At 43.8% G+C, this 8,678-nt stretch overlaps 1 protein-coding gene across 5 annotated transcripts in view; it reads right to left on the reverse strand.

Moving 5' to 3' along the window:
• Positions 1-8,348, reverse strand: part of Il1rap (interleukin 1 receptor accessory protein) — a 139,165-nt gene extending 130,817 nt beyond the window's left edge. For all 5 annotated transcript variants that reach the window (XR_009056812.1, XR_009056811.1, XM_057764133.1 and 2 more), the window contains exon 1: positions 8,198-8,348. The gene's annotated coding sequence lies outside the window, so the exon portion shown is untranslated. The remainder of the gene's footprint in view (positions 1-8,197) is intronic.
• Positions 8,349-8,678: the final 330 nt, after the last annotated feature.

The raw sequence follows: 8,678 nt of genomic DNA on the forward strand, positions 1-8,678 counted from the left end.
CAATGCTTGTAAGGAAAACATTTCATTGAGGCGGCTCCCTTATAGTTTTAGAGGTTCAATCTACTATCATCATGGCAGGGAGCATGACAGCATGCAGGCAGACATGGTGCTGGAGGGATAGCTGAGAGTCCTTCATCTTGCAGGCAACAGGAAGTCAACTGGGATACTGAGCAGTATCCTGAGCATAGGAAACCTCAACAGTAACACACTTTTTCCAACAAGGCCGCACCCATGCCAACAAACACATATCCTAATTGTGCCACTCCCTATGAGATTATGGGAGTCAATTACATTCAAACTACCACAAGAACTAAGTCCAAACAGGCTAAACATGAAATATCTAAGATTTAAATCCTGAATCCAGCACCTCCAACTTTTTATCACCTGGTTCCATTCATGTCCTGTCTCTATCAGTTGCATTCTGAAATTAGAAAACTAAAATCAAACTTTCCAGAGAAGTGTTGCTTAATGTGTGCTGTCATTCTCAAGTCTCAACCATTTCTACAAATTAAATGAACTCTTTTATCTTAACAAGAAGCAAGACTCTCCCATGGACAATTTTTGAAAAGCTCAAAAAAGGTACACTCATGATTCCAGAATCAAAACAGAAGCCAAGGACTGCTTTTTATATTTTTAAATATTTTGCCAAATATTATGGTGATACAGCATTTGCTTTATATTTTTAGGGCTCTATTTTTATGTGTAAGAGAGAAAATGTAGGTATGGCTGACTACTTTCTTTTCCCATCTGCAAACCTGGATTTCAGAACATGGAAGAGTCTGCAGTCAGAAGAACAAAGCGGAACCATATTCCCCAGGACACAGAAGTATCCTGATAGACCTGTGTTGTTGTGATTCTCACTGTGGCCAATAAGCCTGCCAGGCCTCTGTGACCATGAAGCCTCGCGGACAATGATATGACTCTGGACAGAGTAGAGTTCTGTCCTCAGCATTGCACACCATTGTCCACACCTTTTCTGTAGCCACAGACCCACAGCAGCTACCTAAGAGAGTGCCCTGTCCATACCCTTATTCATCAGCTTAAAATAGCAGGCCTACTGAAGAAATCCATGCCAGGCTGGTTGGCAGGATGGGTATGGGATGGATGAAACACATTTTGGTCATGCAGTAAGAGCTATACAGCAAGATGACCCAGGTCTCAGATCCACTGCTTACTGTATGCCTTAGTGACTTTGAGGCTTAGGGTAAAACTTGTTGGCAACATCTGACCCCTTTACCTCAGAGCTATCATTGTTACAGAGTAAAAATTTTATATCTATGTTCATATATGTATATAAAAGCAAACATTTTAGATTTTGAAACAGAATACATGAACAAAACTGTTTGTATTTGAACATGGGGCATCTTTTATTGTCCATTGTAGTATCTACATGAACATGCATGGAAATCATTATCACTGCTGTTAAAGACAAAGGCCAATGTCCCATGTGCCAGGCTTTTAACAAATGTCATGGCATATGACTAACACCTACCAAAATGTGATGATGGTATGGGCTGCATTAGCCTATTTTAGAGATGATGCTGAAAATAAGGCAGAGACAGAACAAATATCCTCCTCAACGTTAACTCCACAAAGGCCGTCTGACGTCAAAGCCACCTATGTCCCAGAGCCACAATTTATATTTCAGTAGCTTCTAACAATAACCGGTTTAAAGGATTGTGCTATCAATAAAAAGAATATTTTCAGATACCTAAACTTATAAAATGCTTCCTTCTCTTTTCTGTTCACTTTAGAATTGGTTGGGAGGCTAGGAAGCGGGTGAAACCATAAGAACGCATGTGCCACTCAGGAGAAACCACAAGCATCGGCTAGATAGAAACCAGAATGAAAAGATTATCCATCGTTTGGTTCAACTGAAGCCAATTACTTCAAATAATAGCTGGATCAATGGGTTCTTCACTACTTTTATGAATCATAAGATCCAAGCTCATGGCAGTTACCCACTTCCATGGAAACGTCTAACCTTCTATCATAGTGATATGCTTGTGACACTTGACCCAGGGATCAGGGCAAGCAACTATGCACTTCAGGAATACCCTTCACAGTTTGTTGAAAAACAGCCTTTATTACTGGGATAGAAAAGTGTTATGCTTTCCCACCACAAGACTAGTAATGTCTAGTCTTCTTAGGGTCTGTGACTCTTAATCACCAGTCTGATCGTATAACCACAAAATTAAAATAATTTGTCTAGAGAAGCAACCTTTAAAATATGGAATTTCACTACAGAGTAGAAGAAAATTAATCATGGACCTATTGAATCTACCACCAATCTATCAATCGTTCAATTTGTCTCCTGTATGTACAAGACATACAGGGTGTAATAAGCCATGTCAAAATGACTTAAGTATTAGCCGAGGACACAGGCAAAGACACATGTAATTACCCCACAGCTTTCAATATGAAAAAAACTTAAACAAGGTGCCACAAGCACTTAATTGGGGTTCATGAACTGGGCTGAATCAGGAAAGGATATAGAAGGAAAGACGACAACAAAAGTAGCAAGACCACAGCTGAGGACACAATAAGAGGCACTTATAATAGCAGTAATAAGGCATAAAGGCATTACAGTGCAATATCCAATAAATATAATAAGGAAGACCAAAGACCTGTACTGCAGTATGTCCTAATCTGTGTAAGCTACATAAGCTTGGGCAAATCACGTTACTCTACATCAGTTTTTTCACCTGGAAAAGGTGGACAATTTTAGATTGATGATGATAGAGAGAGAAATAGGTAGTTAAGATGACAGATAGATGATTGATAGATATATTAAAATAGTGATATAATAGTTATATTAGCTATTTTGTGCCTAAATGAAATGGCAAGGTTACCTATACATACTCATTTCTCTTGCTGTTTTCTTTTTGGTTGGAAAACATTTGGGCATCAAACAACAAGGGTACTTTACCGTTAGTTCCTTTGCTCCATTGCTTGATACTTGCTAAAGAAAAAAATAGAGTTTGAGAGCAGAACATATTCTAAAGAAAGCATCAGCTACGACATGACAGAATAACCTTAGAGACTGTCTTCTCAGATCTCTCACATTTTAGTCCCCAAATGGACAAATAGCAGGATTATAGCGCTTGTGTATAGATGGGATGGGTCACAGGTCTAAGTGCTGGTATTCAACTCTGGTCCAGAGACAGGAAAGTTTAAGTTTTTGCTAGCTCTAAGACAAAATAAAATAGTGGATCTCAGCAGCATTTACTCAGCTTGTACTATATGACCTGGGCTGTGCTTTTCAGCCTCCATGAGCCTCAGTGTCATCAAACCAGAATACACAGAATCATCCCAAGGCTTAGATGAGACAGCATGGGGTGGGGAGTATGCATAAATCCCAGGAGAGGTTAATAAATGATAACCGATAAATGCTGAAGACTGTAATATATCAGATGGATAAATAGAAAAAATTATGAACAGAAAAATTAGTGCTGATAGAATATTTCCTATGAAGAAAACATGCTGGGGGTAGTAAGAGGAAAGAGGATCAGAAGTTCAATGTCATTTTTGGCAACAAGGCAAATTTGAGACTGGCCTGGACTAATGAGTTCCTTTCTCTAAAAAACTAGCAAGCAACCAAACCAACAACAAGCAAATAAAAGAAAGGAAGGCAGTATACAGAGAAGGGGGTAGTCCTGAGACACTGTTTCTAAGGAGCCAAGGAGCTATAGAATTTGAAGAGAATCCCTTAGAATCACTTGCTTCAGGTACATGCCAGATTCTAGAACTCATGGCTGATAAAGCCTGCCCACCAGTCCATGATAATAAATTACACATTCTACATTAAAATGAGCAGCTAACCCGAATACATGCTCCAAAATATCAAATTCCAAGTGTTCTGCAACCTTCTTGCTCTCGGGTGTTTTTCTTTTCCTTCCCCCCTACAGAACAATTTTGAAAATGGGCAAAGAGCACAGTAGGTGGCTCTCTTTAATATTTCATAGTCAAGGAAACAGTGACTCACTAGATCCTACATCTGTGCCACCAGCAAAGGCTTGATGAAGCTGAGCAACAGCTGAAGCCCTGTGTGTGCTGAAGGTAATCTTTTAGCTTTCCCTCTGCCTCCTCCTGATTTCCTCCAGTCATGCTCTACCTTCCTAAGTCTACCCAGGAAGATGAAGCTAAGTGCCTACGCTGGGGCAAGGGCTGACAGAGGCTCCCAACTGGTCAAACCATTTCTTCTAGAAACGCATTAACCAGGCTGCCTGTTGGGTACAAAGAAAAGAAGCTTGACTCAGGAAGACTCCCCATGGACAAATGGCCTCAGCCACTCCATTCATCCTTCTCTATGCAGCTGACCCTATCAGTTCCTACAAAACAGGGCTGAAACTCTAGACCAATGGCTAGTGAGAATATTGAGTGTTGAGCATCGGTTCTCTCCAAATGCTGCTTCTGCATACTTTATTGGTTAACTTTCTGTCGTTACCGCTAACATAACTAACATAGACTTCTCAATGAAAGTGGGGTTGATTTTGGTTGAGAAAATGCAGTCTAACCATGGGACTGTTTTCCTGTGGATGACTACAAAACTTCAGTGGGGTGGAAGGCTATGGGAGAGGATTGCTGTTTACATCATGGCTAACCAGGAGACACATGCACACAAAAGGAAAAGCCACTGTTCTGCTCATGGCTTCCTTTTATCCTTTTATTCTCTCTAAGCCTCCATCCTATGGAATGTTGTCTGTATTCAAGGTGAGTCTCCCCCATCACAGTTAATCCTTTCTGGAAATGTGCTCTCTCTCTCTCTCTCTCTCTCTCTCTCTCTCTCTCTCTCTCTCTCTCTCTCTCACACACACACACACACACACACACACACACACACACACACACAGAGGTGTTTCATAAACCCAAGTGGTGATTCTGCATCCTATCAAGCAGACAATAAAGATCAAGTATTACACATACTGTTCTCTCTATTCTACTCTATGAAAGCCTTGAGAGAGCTGGAGAGTGCTAGGCCATTTGTGGCATTTCATCCTTAACTATCATGCCAACCACTAATCAATTACAGGAAGGCAGGAGGAAGAAGCCACCAGAATAGGCAGATCAGCCAGACATAATCCTGATCTTTATGTCTTGACAGTACTTTTCTTCCTTGGATCTGAGGTTGCAGCCCCTCAAATACATGAGAATGGAATGCTGCCCTCGTGAGCATGAGCAGGAAATCTACAGGAGGTCAAAGCCACAAACTCTACAGGGCCACTTTGAAGAACTCTTCTCTTTGCAAAGAAATAACCACTTTGTGACCTAAAATCACCAGCCAAATAAGGTCAATCTCAGACTGGAAAATAACTTGCACAGGTTCTACTGGGGAGGTGGCAGGGTGTGATGGGAAGGGGCCTGAAAGAAACTGAAGGAGCACTCAGAAGCATGAATGATATTTCCTGGGCAGAAATTCACTAACTCTGTGATCCCTGGAAACCTCTTATTCCTGCAAGTCTCGCTTTAATTTTCTTTCCAATGAACTGAGATAAGTTAAGAGAAGGGGTTATTTAATGAGCAATTCTTGACTGCAAGTACCCGATGATAACCACTGAACTTCATCTTCAAATGAAACCATAGCAGAAGCATTTTTTAGACATTTAAGAACTGGATAAAACGGATAAAATAAAGTTGAAACAATTTTCCCAGCATCACTTATATATCAGATCCAGAATTTAAAATCAAATAGCTTTTGCCACACCATAGGCCCTCCTGCTAGTAATATGCTGGCCATGAGCATCTCCAAGAGTATTCACAAGCAACAAGGAAAGTAATACGTGTGAAACACACCTGGAAATTTTAAAGTTACACACATCTACACATACACACAAACACATACACACACAGAGAGAGAGACAGAGAGACAGAGAGACAGAGAGAGAAGAGAGAGAGAGAGAGTTTGGGTGTAACAACAATGAATAATATAATAATATGTATCAGGAAAGATAAAACTCAATATACTTTCTTCAAAAACCTGGAACCAAAAGGGATTTGCTTTCAAAGTCTTGAAAACCCATCCCCTTGTTTAACCTTCTTTTGAACAGTCCCCTCTTCCCTACAAGTCCTTGGCTTCTCAGACACACATTCAGACATATCCTGGTCAAGTCATCATAATGCAAGCAGAAGGGAGAGCCTACAAACAGATGTGACCCTGTCCTGTGGCGATGTCTGGTGTGGGAGGTACCAACACCAAACACTCAGCTTCTCTCAAGAAGGATCCCACTCCTTCCCTGGAGTTCATCAATATTGCATGCAATTGCTGTGGACTGTGGAAGGAGGCAGCCCCTTATAAATGCTAACCACTCATTTCAGGGACTTGCAGCATGGCCTGTAGATGGTAGTAAATAATTGTATGGATCAAAATAAAATCAATTATCATGCAAGTAGTGTAGGTGTGTCTACGGAAGCTGCTTAATTTTAATAGACAAGTAAGACAGGAAAGCTTGTGTGAGCATATGTATGTGTTTGTGTTAAATAAAGCAAATTAGTATCCCGAAGAGACTGGACTTCGGGGTCATTGAAGAATACATAAAAATTCTGTTGCTTTCTGATATTATCTCAAGAATATGAAGTTGTGAGATGGACTTAAGAACAGGAATCAAAGGCTTGGCACATCTAGAACATTGCTACAACTTCAAGCTTCCGCCTCCTCTGTTTTGTTTTTATTTTTAATCCCTTTTAAAATATAAGATCCTCTTTGCCAACCTGAGATGCCTCCTATCAAGGCATTTCACAGGTTGGAGGCTTGATCTGAAAATGAGGAGGACATTCGCATTGCTCAAATGCCAAATTTACAGACAAGTCTACCTGGAGACAAAATTCAGAAAGCACTGGAGAGAACTATTCAAGCCCTCGGGTAAGGTCACCTGCCCCCAAACGAGTTCCATTCACCTGGTGTAAAGAGAGGTCAGATTCCTGAGAGCTGTCCTTTGACCTTGCCACATGTGCATACACACATGCATATACACACACACACACATACACACACGAGTGCACACACATGTATGCGCATGAATGAACACACAAATAAATAAATGGAAAAAAATTTTAAAAATGTTCAAACTCTAAAAGGGGAGAATACCACTCTATTTACAGGTTTGTTTTAAAAAAACAAAGGTCACTCCAAAGTAGTAGGAAATTACTTTTCTCAAATTCATTAAACCCTCGAGACCCTACAATATTTACCAAAGTTGCCAGGCCGGATACCACCCTGAACATGTCACTGTTCTTTTCCATCCTCCCAGCTACGCCGAGGAATCCCAGAGAGTACTCTAGTGTCAGTTTTACCTCTTGACATAGGCTCAGAAGGGTGGGCTAAACTGCCCAAGCTCACACAGCCAACACAGGCACAGACAGAAAACGGCCCTTTTCAGGCCACTGCTAACCAGGAATCTGCCCTGCAAAGCGTTTTAAGGTTTCCCGTGGACCCTGATTCATAATCCCACAACCAGTGTGTTGAGGGAAGGAAGGCGATGGGGTGAACTAAAGGAAGCAGCAGAAGTTTGCTTTCATGATTATGGTTTTCTCTTGAACTCGGCTTCCTTATTCCCAACTAGGACTTAGAGGTAGAAGGCACCTCCAGGCTCCATGAGGTCAGCTGTTCCTAAAAGGACAGGCATCCTGTGTCCCCCCAGGGAGAATCTTCCCCGCTGCCTCCAAGGCTGGGAGAGTGGTGACCAGCACCTGGCTCTGTCCTAACTCATCAGGGCCATGGTAGAGACCAGCCTTGCTCGGAAAGAAAAAAAAAGCAGGTCAGGCAAGGCACTAGCAAGGCTGCTGGCAGCCTCTCCCCAGGCTGTCACTGCTGGGGCTGCAAGCGACGTGATGGAGTGTGGGTGTTCTGGGACACAGCCTCCTGCTCGCCTCACGCTTACAGAGCGCTCCGGAGAACCCTAGGCACTTGGAAGCTGGTGTAGCGATCCCTCAAAGGGGCTGAGAACCCACACACGGCCAGGGCAGCTGTCCCACGACTGCGATACCAAAGGCAAGGTTTTGGGTTGTTGAGTTCAAATCCCGACCGCCGCACTAACTAGTAGTGTTAGCGCGTTCAGCCTGGCTTCTGCCTGGCCCTGTGTCTCAGTTTTCCCGTCTGTGAAACAGAAGGGTTGTAGGAGCTTATCTATAAAAATCCTACTACCCCGAGTTACTGCGGCTGGCCATTCTAACCCAGTGCTCCCTGCAACGCGAGACTCACCTTCCTGGGCCAGCCGAGAGGGCTCCGCGACAGCGACGGGATGAGTGCAGGGTGACCGGCCACTGTCTCTTTCCGATCCCGGGTCCAAGCTGAGACCAGGAGATCCAGATCCTGGCAGCCGTCCCCCGACTAGCCTCTTACTTTCCGCCGCACTTTCTTTTTCCCCTCCGGGGCTCCTCCCCCGCCACCGCGCGATTGGCCCCAGAATCCAGCCACAGGCTCCACCCGCCTTGTTGGCTCGCGCTCCGCCCTCGAGCCGGGCTTCCCAAGGGTGGGGTGGGGGCGGCACGCGGGCCAGTCCCGCCCGCTGCGAGGAGGAGTCGCACGGGGCCCGCCTGCGGGCGGATGCCGGGCTGCGCTGGGTGCCCCCGCGTGGGCCAGCGGTGCCGGGGCGGAGCGCGCGAGGAAAGGCTAGCCCTGCCCCTGGCCGGGCGCGCAGCCAAACGCTCAGGACAGGTACGGCGCCCCCCTGCACACCTAG

The sequence above is a fragment of the Chionomys nivalis genome, chromosome 3 (assembly GCF_950005125.1).
Source record: "Chionomys nivalis chromosome 3, mChiNiv1.1, whole genome shotgun sequence".
NCBI lineage: Eukaryota > Metazoa > Chordata > Mammalia > Rodentia > Cricetidae > Chionomys > Chionomys nivalis.